Source organism: Oryx dammah, unplaced genomic scaffold, assembly GCF_014754425.2.
Source record: "Oryx dammah isolate SB20612 unplaced genomic scaffold, SCBI_Odam_1.1 HiC_scaffold_11, whole genome shotgun sequence".
NCBI classification, from domain to species: Eukaryota; Metazoa; Chordata; class Mammalia; order Artiodactyla; family Bovidae; genus Oryx; species Oryx dammah.
The window spans coordinates 3,691,256-3,704,567 of record NW_024070195.1 but is presented as its reverse complement, the minus strand read 5'-3'; the positions used below and the strand labels follow the sequence as shown (position 1 = coordinate 3,704,567).

At 50.9% G+C, this 13,312-nt stretch overlaps 2 long non-coding RNA genes across 3 annotated transcripts; one reads left to right on the top strand and one right to left on the bottom strand.

The window, feature by feature from the left end:
• The first annotated feature begins 5,113 nt into the window (after positions 1-5,113).
• LOC120869985 lies at positions 5,114-6,634 on the top strand. The gene is made up of 2 exons (XR_005722692.1): positions 5,114-5,315; positions 5,516-6,634. It is a non-coding gene; the product is annotated as an uncharacterized LOC120869985 (long non-coding RNA).
• Positions 6,635-7,231: 597 nt separating this feature from the next.
• LOC120869984 lies at positions 7,232-13,076 on the bottom strand. Of its 2 annotated transcripts, none has more exons than XR_005722691.1 (2): positions 12,497-13,076; positions 7,232-7,969 (listed from the first exon to the last, which is right to left on the bottom strand). It is a non-coding gene; the product is annotated as an uncharacterized LOC120869984 (long non-coding RNA). The 2 variants fall into 2 exon arrangements; XR_005722690.1 differs by having other exon boundaries at positions 7,232-7,566; positions 12,497-13,068.
• Between the last annotated feature and the right edge of the window lie 236 nt (positions 13,077-13,312).

The window sequence follows — 13,312 nt, the reverse complement described above, 5'->3', positions numbered from 1 at the left end:
TGGCAAAAGCAAAGCGTCGTGCTTGAGCTTTGCTGCTCAGCAGGAAAAGATGTGAAAGTGAGTTTTCGTGAGTTTCGAGGTTTCATAGAGTGAAGCTCCTTAGAGAAAAAAGACTCACTTCACTATGAAGCAAAGTTTGAAGCGAGCCACCTTTAGCTTTCCTTAAATTGGGGGTGGTGGTCACAGAGGTTAATGTACTAATTCCAAGGGAGCTGAAACCACTGTTTGGTGGGAGCAAACCACTGCTCCCTTCTGCCCTGGGGAGTGGGGATGGAGATCAGAAAATGCAGGAGGAGGGGTTGAAATTTGAAATTATAAGCCTTATTTGAGATGATAAGGTTTTCACATAAAGTGAAAGTGAAAGTAGTTCAGTCGTGTCTGGCTCTTTGCAACCCCATGGCCTGTAGCCCACCAGGCTCCTTTGTCCATGGGGTTCTCCAGGCAAGAATACTGGAGCAGGTTGCCATTTCCTTTTCCAAGAGATCTTCCCAACCCAGGAATCCAACAGACATCTTTACTATCTGAGCCCTCAGGGAAGTCCAGTTTTCATGTGGGGTTCAAGCACCTCACCCCTTCCGATATGGTCACTCTTTGTAGAAGTGGAAAAGACACATTTTTTAAAATTTTATTTTCATTTTGGATTTTATTTTCATTTTTTATTTGGATCTCTAGCTGCAGAAACTCATCATCAGGAGACTCATCTTTTCCACTCAACTAAAAAAAAAAAGCACACGTTCCTCCTTTCTGAAAATCTTGAGCAAATTCTGAAAAAGATTAAAACAAAAAAGCTTCCTTTATTTTGACAGAACCGACCTGAAATTTGGGCCGTGTTCATCTTTGATGCCTGACGGTGCTGATTCAGCCTCAGAGGAGCCCGGCATCTTTCTAAAGGTACTTAGGCACAGCCCAGGCAGGCCAGACAGCAGGCCCTGCTCTGGCTTCTAAGAGCCTGGCGGGCAGGGGGTCAAGCTTTGAGGGCTCCCTCCTCCTGGAAGCGGGGCTCGGTCTGCTTGGACTCGTGTATTGTGCACTCCAAGACTTGGTTTGTTTTATAGCCACACTTCCCCTCAACCCTGCCTTCCCGCCCCTCCGGCATAAAGATGGCGTCATGAGACTGAGAGGTGATCCATGCAGTTCCTCTTCCTTAACATTTCCTGCAAGGACAGTTCCACCTCTCAGGGGAAGAGTGTTTTCCCAAAACTAGGCCCCTGCTGAGCTGCAGACACGGCTCCCTGGTTTTATTTGGGTAACATCAGAGGTAAACAGAGGGCCTTGGGCTTATACATGGTATTTAAAACACAAGAGTGTGGCCATTTAAAGAACACCTCTGAGAGTTGCTGGGATTCCCGGCATTCCTTGCTTTACTGTGCGTGTTCTCACAGTGGTTGGCGAAGCCTCCAAGGTCTGAACTGGGGAACTGGCTGGAATGCCCACGGCAGGACCAGAACCCCTCAAGGTGTGAGTGAGGCTCCAGCATAGCTGAGATGATGGGCCCGCACCATCCAGGTGGGACTCGCATCTTCTTGGCTTTGCTGCTTGGTGGGATCAGAAGCTTTTTACTTCTCCCAGCCTCCACCTGGGTCCTCCCTGGGGTGGGGGTGGGGTGAAGATGTGAGTGTCATTATAGAAGTTCAGTGCTTAGATGCCAATTGGTAAGACACCAGTAGATTATCTTTTTAAAAGTCTGAATTAGCAGGACCCAAATGAAATGAGATGTGGAACTGGCTTCCTCAAGCCCCGAGCCTCACCTGGGCTTGTGGTCATGCAAGGGAAGGAACTGGGGTAGCAGAAATAGAAGCTTTGGGAGGAAGACGTGGAAAAAGAGAGGAGAGCTAAGACCTTGTCTTCTGGAACAGCTAGTTTCCATCACAGCCGGAGCCTGTGAAGGCGTGGGGAGGCCCTGGGGGAAGCCGGGGCTGAGGGGGCGTCCGCTTTGCCTGGGGATTCAGCCCGCCGCCATAGAACCTGACAGAGCCCTGGGCTTATGGTCTGGATTCCTGTGGAGAGAGGTCTTGGCCGGGAGCAGAAAAGGGGACTTGGGGTGTGGGGGCGGACTGGGAATCAAGCCAAAGCTCCCAGTCTGCCAGGCCGAGAGGGGCCTTCGAGCGCCAGCCAGTTAACCGGTTAAGCGCCTGGTTAATGAGTGCACTGTGATCAGAGCGCACCTGGGACTCCCTAAATCCCCACATGCTCACTCCAGGCTCTCTGCACACCCAGGCCTTTCCCACCCTGCTTGCTTGACTCTGCTTGCTGAGCAGCCGTTGAGGGAAGGGACCCCGGGACAAAGTTTTCTAAAAATCTGATATTTGGAGGGGGGAGGGGTGATGTTCTCGCTAACAGAAGTGGCAATGAAAACACGAAGAGGACTTGCTTCATGAACTTGGAAGCTCCAGAAGCTGTTAGGCAAGATATGGGCAAAAGTGAATCGTCTCATATGTTATTGCGGACTTTAGATGACCTTTCATCCTTGTGGCCTTTCCTGTAGAACTGGGTTTTCACTGTTGCTCATATAATTTCTTCTAACTTTCACGAATATATAGGGGTAGAGGAGGAGGAATTGGCTGAAGGCATTTTACAATATTTTTAAAAAAATTATAAAAAATGCGTGCAGAAAAGTGCCCAAAGCCTAAATGTATAATTCACTAACGGTTCACAACTGGAAAACATTCGTGCAACCAACCCTTACACTAAGGAATGGGACTTGCTCAGCCGCCGGGAGCCCCCTTCTCCCCAACCAGCCCTGGTCTCGCACCATAGTTTGGTGCCGCCTCTTTTTTTCCCTTTAAAAAAAAATTAGCTTTTAATTGTGGCAAAAAGCGTAAAACCAAATTTATTGTCGTCATTGTCTCTAAGTGCCCAGCTCAGCGGCATGAAGTGCATTCAAACGGTGCGACCCTCATACTTTCCATCCACAGACCTCTTTTCATCTTGCAAAACCGAAACTCTGTCCCCATTCCCCCTCCCCAGCCTCTGGAGCCCACCAATCTGTGTCTGTGAACCTGCCTACTCCGGAGACCTCTTCCATGGAGCCAGGCAGCGTTTGGCCTTTGGTGCCCGGTGTCTGTCACTGCGCGTGATGGCCTCACGTCCCTCCACAGTGCAGCCTGTGCCAGGATCTTCTCTTTATCAGGCCGACGGGTATTCCACTGTATTGATACCCCTTTTGTTTACCCGGTCATCTATTGATGGACACTCGGGTGGCTTCTCCCTCTTGGCGATTATGAATAAAGTCGTTATGAACATCCATGTGCAAATAGCTCTTAGAGACCCTACTTTCAATTCCTCTGGATAATTACCCAGAGGTAATTACCCAGAGGTGGAATTGCTAAGTCAAGCGGTAATTCTAGCAATGGCTCAGACAGTAAAGAATCTGCCTGCAGTGCAGGAGACCTCGGTTTGATCCCTCAGTTGGGAAAATCCCCTGGAGAAGGGAATGGCAACGCTTTCCAGTATTCTTGCCTGGAGAAGTCCATGGACGGAGGAGCTGGTCAGCCACAGTCCCTGGGGTCACAAGGAGTCAGATACGACTGAGTGTCTGTACCATGTGGTAATTCTATCTGTGAGTTTTTGAGGAACCTCCATGCTGTTTTCCATAACTAGTTTTGCCCGTTTTTATCTTGTTGTTGTTGAGTCACTAACTCGTGTCTCTTTACGACTCCATGGACTGTAGCCCACCAGGCTCCTCTGTCCGTTGGATTTCCCAGGCAAGAATACTGGAGGAGGTTGCCATTTCCTTCTCCGGGGATCTTCTTGAACCCGTCTCCTGCATTACATGTGGATTCTTTATCGATGAACCACTGGGGAAGCCCCTTTTAAATTTCTATACATGGAACTTTTCAGGACACACTGTTTTGTCTGGCTTTTTTCTTCAATTTTGTGTAGCTCAATTCCTGTTGCTATATTTTTAACAGACATCCAGTTCTGTAAGAAGCTCTACTTGCTTTTTATTTGTCTGTATTTCATATTTTCCCATATCTTCTAAATAAATATGGTTGATTTACAATGTTGTGCTAATTTCTGCTGTACACACACACACATTTTTAAAAAGGTTTTTAAAAAATAACCTGTATTTTTAAAAAGTTAACATGTATATAATAAGAAATCAAAAGCCATAAGAAGCAACAAACAATTGCTCATGAATCACAAGCAGTTTGCCATTTGATGTGTCATTGTTTTTTAAAATGTCCTTTTCCATTAAGGCTTAATCACAGAATGGGGAATATAGCTCCCTGTGCTATATCCCATGTCTTATTACGCTGTTTTTATAAGTGAATCCTTTCAGCCCTACGGCTAACTGCCTAGCATTTTGCAAGGGTTTTCAGCGGGACAGTACATCGCCCCCTGTGCAGTCAACAGCAGGCCCTGCAGACACGGGCGCAGGAGTTATGTCAGGATCTGTGCTCTGGGTCCCGTGTGGGGATGTCAGCTGCGCCTCTGTTTCTGCCGCTCTCACAGACTTCACAGCCTGAAGAGGCAGACGTCTCAGCAAGGACTCCTGCCTGGTCTGAGCTGGGCCTGCTCCAGTGGCAAATATCCGATTTGAAGATCGATTCTATAGTTTTATGATGGAGTACTTTGATCAGCTGCTCAATTACCCTGCTGATAACCGACTACTAAATGTTTATAAAACAGCTCCACGATTCTACACGTCGTCTCAACTGGATTTCCAGCCCCCGTCCCCGCCTCCCTCCACCAAGAAAACTGTTCTAGGAATCACAGATTTGCAGAACTCCTGCAGTGCCTAGCACCTACGGATTTTACTGATTACTTCCCTTAAAAAAAAAAATTTCTGCAGAAAGCTGAGTGAGAAAAATATTTTGTAAATCAGATATGTGAACCTCAGCTTCCAACAAGGTCCTATTTAAACATTCCAGCAGGTTCCAGCAATGCTACGTGAACAGGGAAGTGAGTCCTCATTGGGTCAGTTGGGGCCTGGCAGCTGCACAACAGTAAGAGTTTCCCAAGAGGAAGGCACTTCCGGGAATAGAGCTGGGGGCCCGGAGGTCCGGCTGCCCCCTCCCTCGGCCGTCAGCTCCCCTTCCAGGCCCTCTGGGGGTTGGGCCCCGGGGTGTGGAGAGGGGGAGCGACAGTGATCTATTCAGCGGGAGTCAGGGGTCCAGGGCTGGGCTCCTCCTCTGACACTTTCCAGAAACGCGATACTGAACGATTACCTTGACCGCACACGGCCTTGGCTTTCTGCACTTGCGGAAACAGCATAATTTATAGAGATCTTAAATTGCGTGTCGTCTGTTGTCATTTTTTTGGGGTCTTCTTTCCCAGAAGGTCAAGTGTTTGAGCTCCTTATCACTCTGGAGGTTTGTAGTGCCGGATGGAAAGCAGAGTTTTCCTGAATGGAAACCCACTGTTGTGAATTTTATTTTGGACTCTTGAAGTCACTTAGGATAAAAGATAATGTTTGCTGGTACTCAGAGGAAGGTGGGGGCGGCGTGTGTGTGCAGAGGAGGTCGGGGGGCGGGGGTAGCTAAGGATGGTGCTTTTTGTTTTGTTTTTTCAGTGAGAGGGAAGACTGCAGAGCTGAGGGAGAGCTTTACTGTGGCCAGAGAAGAGCCAGGGGCAGGGCTTCCAGAAGGAGTCCCGAGAATGCGGTCCTGTCGCACTGCCAGCTCTCAGGAAAGGGCCACCTTGGAGTGCCATCCCTACACGCGGCACGCAGACCCCTGCAAGGCACCAAGCAGCCCAAGGCGACGGCCCATAGAGATAACCAGGCAGACAGAAAATCAGAGGGGCCGCCTTGAGTGTTCTCTGCTTATGACTCTGGGCCTTTACATTTTGAACAACTGAAAGGAACTGGGGAGAGAAGTGAGCATGGGAAAAAAAGGGCATCTTTTTTTTTTGCTAGGTTTTTAAATTTTTTATTTGAGTTTAATTTTTAACTTGATTTTTAATATTGTGTTAGTTTTCCACTTACAGAAGAGGGATTCAGTATTTCTGCAGACCCCATCCCATTATAGGTTATTACAAAATAGTTATAATTCCCTGTGGTCTGCAGTAGATCACTGTTGGGTCTCTGTTTTATGTACTGTCATTTCTATCTGCTAATCCCATGCTCATAATTTGCCCCTCCCTTTGGTACCCACAAGTTTGTTATATATGTCTGTGAGTCTGCTTCTGTTTTGTATATACATTCATTTGTAATATTGTTTAAGTTCCACATATAAGTGATATCATAGTATTTGTCTCTCTCTGTCTGACATATCAATAAGGGTAATATTCCCCAGGTACATCTGCATTGCTGTAAATGGCAGTTGTTAGGGTTGAGAAATATTCCATTGTATATGCATGTATATATACCATATCTTCTTAATCTACTTGTCTGTTGATGGATGCTAGGGTGTCCCATGTCTTCGCTATTGTAAGTAGCGCTGCTGTGAGCATTCAGATGCATGCGTCTTTTTGAGTTAGTAATTTTGTTTATTTCCAGATACACCCCCAGAAGTGGAATTGCTGAATCATATGCCAATTCTATTGTTTAGGTTTTTTTTTAATTGGAGTATATTAATAGTTTCTTCACAGTGTTGTGTTAAGGATTGCATTACTTTGATTTAGTAAAAATGACCTGAGTTTCCAGAGCAAAATTCCTATTGGCCACATATAAATCAAATGGAGACAGCCTGGTGTCCAGCTCACCTGACTGTTTCGGGGATGCAGGGAGGTGATGGAAGTGGGACGTGCCTCACGACACGCTCCACCAGCTCCTCTGACCCCCGGCTCTCCTGGCTACGGGGGGCGGTGCACCCCCAGGCTCTCCTACAGGGCGGTAGGAGTGGAAAGTTTCCTGGGCTCCTGTGTGAGGTGTCCAGGGTCTGTTGCTTCCATCAGACCCGAGTAGGATGTTGACAGCTGGGGCTGCTTCCTCTGTGGGATGTTGCGGGGCGTCGCCTCTAAATGCTGACACCGCAGGCTGTGTGACTGTTCTCACAGAGAAGAAACCTGGGCGCGAGCATCGGAGACTCTCTGACGATTCTGTGTCTGCTCTGTCGTGCCTCGGCTGCCAGATCCATCGCCAGGGCAGAGAGTCCTGACAAATGCTTGCTTTGCTGGTGTGGCAGCGACTCACTCCCAGGGAATCTGGACCTGCTTAGGGAGGACCTTAGCGGGCAGCATCTGGACCTGTGCTGAGCAGTGGAAATCTAATGCCCCACCAGCTGAGCCACATATGATATTTCAACATGTTAGGTGGCCACGTTATTCAAAGTGAAAAAAAAAGAGGTAAAATCAATTCTTATATTTTATTTTATATAACTCAATGGATTAAGAATCCTATTATTGTAACCATTAAAAATGTAACAAAATATTCCTGAGCTGGTTTACTTTTTTTCTTTCCGTGTAAACACTTGAGATCCAGGATACAGTTTATGCCCACAGCACGTGCCGCTTTGGACTAGCCACGTTTCACTTGCTCAGGGGCCCTGGATGGTTTCTGGATTAGATGGCGCTGTTTCAGACTGGTGGTTCTCCTGGGGAAGTTCCCCTCCCGCCTGGGGGGCATTTATCAATGTGGATCCTGGGGGTTGTCACGCCTGGAGGGGATGCTGCTGGCTGCTGCTGGGTGGAGACAGGGATGGTGCTAATCCTCGCACACACAGTGCCCAGCTATCCCCCTACTCCCCATCCCCAACAAAGGACCATCTCTCCCAAGATGTCAGCAGCACCCCAGTCTGGACCAATTCCTTCTCCCTTGCTTTTCCCCCAGAGCAGTGAGAATGAGGCAGCAGGTGGCAGGACAGGTGATTACTCACAAGTCTCTTGAGTTTAGCCCCAGGGCATTTCCCTACATCCACACCCCCCACCATGGCATCCTTGCAGGGGCAGATGAGGGTGGGGGGATGGTAGCTAGTTCCCTACCCTTTCACCAGCCCAGGAGGTGAGTGTGAGTGACAGGACGCAAGCCATGGGCAAGAAACCAAAAGCCTCCACAAAGTTCCACAGCACAAAAGCAGCTTTTGTGCTGCAAGAAATTTTAGGGAAAATTCGTACACTTATCAGAACCTGAGGACCAGCCCGAGGGACAAAGGAAATGCTGAGACCAGCAAGGGGCCTGCCGCTGACGGTGGGGCCAACCCTGGACATGAGCTGCAGCGCCTGGGCGATCCGGAGAGCATCTTCCCCCGACAGCGGGCTTCTTACTCGACTGCCAGGACCAGGAGCCTTTCCTGAGCCTCCATGTGAATGTTTATTCTCATCAGTCAGAGAAAAGCACTTTTCAGGGCCTGGAAGCCACAGCTTAGAGCCCCAGTGAGCAAGTGTTTGTCCCTCCCTCGGCCTCTGTAGGGCTCCCCGCGCCCCTCTCTGTCCCTCCTGCACAGGTTTGCAGGCAGGGCACTTTCAGAAGCGTTTGTAGATGTTGGTAGGAGAAAGAGAGCGTGAAGGAGTGAATGAATTGTATGGAACCGCTTCAGACAGGAGCCAGACGCCCTCCCTGTTTGTTTCAATGTTAAGTAAACGGATTCTTTTCTAGTCTCTCTGGACCCTTGGCCTGCTTTTCTGGTGCTGGGGCTCTGGCCTCCCTGCCTTTGTCCAGCTCCATCCGAATTCCCGAGTTTGTCTGGATGGCCTGATCCACGTCGGAAAGTGAAACTGTGAGAGCTCCCTGGACGCCCTCCTCCAGCCTGGGGCCAGTGTGCTGTGTGCCTCGTCATGCCTGACTCTCTGTGACCCCATGGATGGCAGCCCGCCAGGCTCCTCCGTCCGTGGGATTCTCCAGGCAAGAGTACGGGAGTGGGTTGCCATTTCCTCCTCCAGGGGATCTTCCCAACCCAGGGATCGAACCTGCATCTCCTGTGCCTCCTGTATTCCAGGCAGAGCCAGAGGCTTCTATTAAAAATACCCTTCCCTGGGCCCCACACTCTTGGAGATGGTCAGACTCGCTTCCGACATCAGTGACCTCTGGGTGCTTCTCGTACCCATCCAGCCTCCACAGAGAAGGCTTCCTTTCTGCGTGGTCCTACAACCAGGAGCCCTGCAGCCCAAGCAAGGCACACATTCTACCTGCCGTCTGCTTGCTGGTTGCCAGATCCCAGGCAGTCTTTTGTCTGCTTGGTTGGTGCTTTAAGACTATTGCTTGCTTTTGCCACCTTTGTGCGTTCTGCAGTGCGTCCGTTCAATGGAGGATGAGGGAGCCGGTCTCAAACTGGCTCCGGCCATTGTGTCATCAGCGTGGGTTACGGACAGAGTTAGATGCTCAGAGCTGTTTAAAACGGAGTTTGGAGAAGCCGTGCAGCCCTCACACGTGGATCCTTCCCCAACCCTGTCTGTTTAGTGAGGAGCTGACCGCTGGTGCTCCGGCCCCAAAGATGCAGAGACATCAAGGCTGAGGGATCCTTGGGAATTCCCAGGGCTCTGACCCTGCTGCCTCCTGATCTGGCTCCTCTGTGGTGCCTGTTTTTCTCAGGCATCAGCAGGAAATCAAGAGTCTCTAAGTCCACTGGGTGTGCTGGGCGCCAGGACAACAGTCCCATCCTGGGTCATGGAAAATATGATGTGTTCAGCTGAGAACATGGGGCCTGTCCCGGAAAGGAGGAAGAGCACATTACTTGGAGATGGACCGCCGGCCTTGGGGACAAGCTCCTGGCCACACAGAGTGCTGGCTGAAGGGCTCGGCCAGCGCATCAGTTCCTGGTTCCGAGCAGCTGCCCACTCTGCTCACGGGAGAGGTGTGTCTGTGGAGACGACGTTGCCCCAGCAGGTGGACTGCTTTGGCCACTGATAAGGTGTAGATGACGTCCTTTCTAGACACCAAGAGCTGCTCTCTTCAGGGAATTCAAGGTTGTTTTTGAAAATAATTTTCCTTTCTTCTTCCTCATCTCATTATTTTATGTGCTTTAAACAACATCGTCCATCTGTCCTAAGTCATTTCAATCACGTCTGACTCTTTGTGATCCCATTGACTGTAGCCTGCCAGGATCCTCTGTCCATGGAATTCTTGGAGTGGGTTGCCATTTCCTTCTCCAGGGGATCTTCCAGATCCAGGGATTGAACCCACATCTCTTAAGTCACCTGCATTGGCAGGGGAGGTTCTTTACTAGGAGCGCCGCCTGGGAAGCCCTTAAACAACATACACGGTGTCTTTCTTAAAGAAGACGTAGCCCAGAATCTAAGGCTCCGTTTACAGCACAGTGGCTTTCCTCAGATTGCTCCCAAGAGCTCTGCTTTACCTCCACAGCCACACAAGCCCTGCCTGTGAGGGGCACCCAGGCAGGGTAGGAAGTGGCCGACGAGGATGCTTCTGTTTGCAAACCACCTCCCAGGCAGGCGGCTCCTGCAGCGGGACCTGGGCGTGTGCAACTCTGCAGCATTGCCGGTACACAGGGAGATGCCAGGGCCAGGCAAACTCCCTAATGCAAACCCTGAAACTAACCGGAGAAAGAGTTCCCTCTGCATCCGTGCTGTGGTTTTGCAGTGTTTGCTGACCCAAGCACATCGACTTAGCTGCATGTTAATGAAAACATTTTTGGATGGGGGTGACTGCCACGGGCGTTTTCATTAAGCTGATTTCAGCATATCGTTGACCCCCCGTTCTCAAGGGGACACAGAGCTTCCTCTGGGGCTGCAGTACAGTTGTTTAATCCTTGTGGCAGCGGAGGAAGTTCACATCAAGGAAGGGCCCCTCTCACTCTTCCTGCTCTGCTGGCTTGATTTTTAAAGAGACAACACGATGTTTTTGCTGGAGGAGGGTAAGTGCCTGGGAGAGTCATTTTCAGTGGGAGCATGTGGGGATGTTAGCAGAAGGAAGACCTTCTGTTTGAACCGTGCTTGCTTTTCCTGGCTTTTTTTTTTTTTTTTCCTACCGTAGCTCACAAAGTTGGAAGTTCAGATCTCCTTAGGGAGGTTGGAAGTTGGCTTTAATAGTGTAGAAATGGGTCCTGAAACTGCCTGCGCCCTGGGCTGGTCTGGGTTGGGGGCCAACAGAGCTGTGAAGGCTCTTCTGTGTGGGGCGGAAACTCCTCCTGATGCTGAGCCGCGGCCCCCCTGAGAAGGGCGTTGGTCCACTCCTGGCTCCTGAGCAGGTCACCGCCAGTCATGAGCGCTCACCCTGCACACCTCCAGCACCGCCCAGAGAGAAAACACACTCCCACACCAGGGCTGGCCTTCCTCTCTCCTTCTGAGCCCTTTGCAGTTCTCTGCTTGGCTCCCCCCACCTCCAGCGCTGGGCAAGGCAGCTGAGATCGCGTGGCACCCAGACTCCCCCTCACCAGTGTGCTCCCCAAGGAGGCAGAGGCTGGTGGGGGGGCGGTGAGGAGAGCTGGCTGGCATTTCCTCTCTGTCAGCCCTGCTACCCTCAAACCCCAGATCACTCTTCTTGGCACTTAGCTCATTTCCCAACAGATTCCCAGAATAGAACTAAATTCAGATCATCTAAGCGCGTTGCTGGGGGGAGCAGGGCACATGCTAACCAGTCTGGGGCCCCAGACCCAGAGCCTGACCCCACTGGGCTCTTGGGCGGCCCCTGGCCTGGCTCTGTGCCTCCCCCAACCCCCTGATCCTCTGGGCAAGCAGCAGGCTTGGTTGACTTTCTCTTGCAACACTCTGACCACGTTGCTCACAGCACAGAAGAGCTCAGACAGTCACGCAGCTCCTGGCTGGTCAGGACACAGGGGGTGGAAGAATTGGGACTTTAGTGCCCCAGAGAGGAGGTGCAAGTTGAAAACACAAGTAGGTGCAAAACAAGGTTTGGGTTGATTTGTAAGTGACTGTTTATAGGATTTTCAAGGGGATCCAGCAGTCACTTGTACATAAGCCTCTGCTGTCTAGCAGGGGACACACAAAACGGATGGGGGCCTTGCATTCAAAGAGCCTTCGGTCTGGGAAGGAAACAGGATGTGCAGCCACGTACCTGGCAGGTGAAACACTACCCCCATCCCCATCCGGACAAACCTTCCTGCTCCCCCTGCTTCCTGACCCACCAGGCCAAGACCACAGATTAGATGCCATGGGTCTTGGACAGTAAAGAATACATTTGCTGAACAGTTCAGAGGAACTGTGATGAGGTGGAGGCTTTCCTGGTGGCTCAGATGGTAAAGTGTCTGCCTGTAGTGCAGGAGACCCCCGTTTGATCCCTGGTCCAGGAAGATCCCCTGGAGAAGAGAATGGCTACCCACTCCAGGATTCTTGCCTAGAGAATCCCATAGACAGAGGAGCCTGGTGGGCTACAGTCCATGGGATTGCAGAGTGGACACGACTGAGCGACTAACACTTTGTGTGTGTGTATGTGTGTGTGTGTGTGTGTGTGAAGAGGTGAGAGATTGGGCATTACAAGGAACAACACAGTGGAAACTTTCGGACCCACCTTCCTCTGGTCCTGGGCCTTCCGAGGGATGAAATCTCTCCTCTCTTATTGTCCAGTGTCCTGCTGCTTGGCTGTCTCCTTCCTCTCTCCCCTTGGTGACCTCACACCACGCCCCCCCCCCTCCCCCCCCCCCCCCTCGCCCTCCCCCCTTTCCTTTCCCCTCCCCCTCCCCCTCCTCTCCTTCCTCACTTACTCTGCTTCTCTGTGTGGCTTCCTGCCATGGGCTCTTCCCTGGGGCTCTGCAAGCCCCTCCTTGGCTCTTCACAGGTGCTTTCCCACCACGGCCCCCATCAGCCACGGGAGGCTTCAGCGGGGCGGAGCAGGCAAGGGGGCGGGGCCCTGGAGACAGTGCTGAACTCTAGCTGTATCCCGAGTTCCCCAGACAGCAGAAGTTCCCCAGAAGCTTCATTCTCCTGAGCTCTGGGACCAAGCTCTCCCAAGCTGTGTGTTCTGGGGCTGACTTCCTGCAGAAAGCACTCTCCCCCACGGACTTATATAAGACCCGCTGCTATGGGCTGAATGTATACCGCACTCCCCTCCAAATTCACGCGTTCAGTCCTAACCCCAACGCTTTGCAGGATACAGAACAACTGGTGCGCCCATTCATGCTCAGCTGGTGGAATACGAATCGGAACCACCGCCTCTGAAAACAGCTGGGCTTTCTTTTTTAACAAAGATAAACATACACTTACCCTAAGAGCTAGCATTTGCTCTCTGAGGAATTCATTCTCTTGAAAAGAAATGAAGACATGTCCACATAGACACTTAACCACTGGTCTTCAAAACAGTTCTATTCACAGCAGCCTCAAAGTGGACACAGCCCAGCTGTCCATCCATGAGTGCACGCTCAATCGTGTCCGACTCTCTGCGACCCTGTGGACTGTGGCCCGCCAGGCTCCTCTGTCCTTGGGATTCTCCAGGCAAGAACACTGGGGTGGGCTGCCATGCCCTCCTCCAGGGGATTTTCCCAATCCAGAGATGGAACCTGCATCTCTTGTGTCTCCT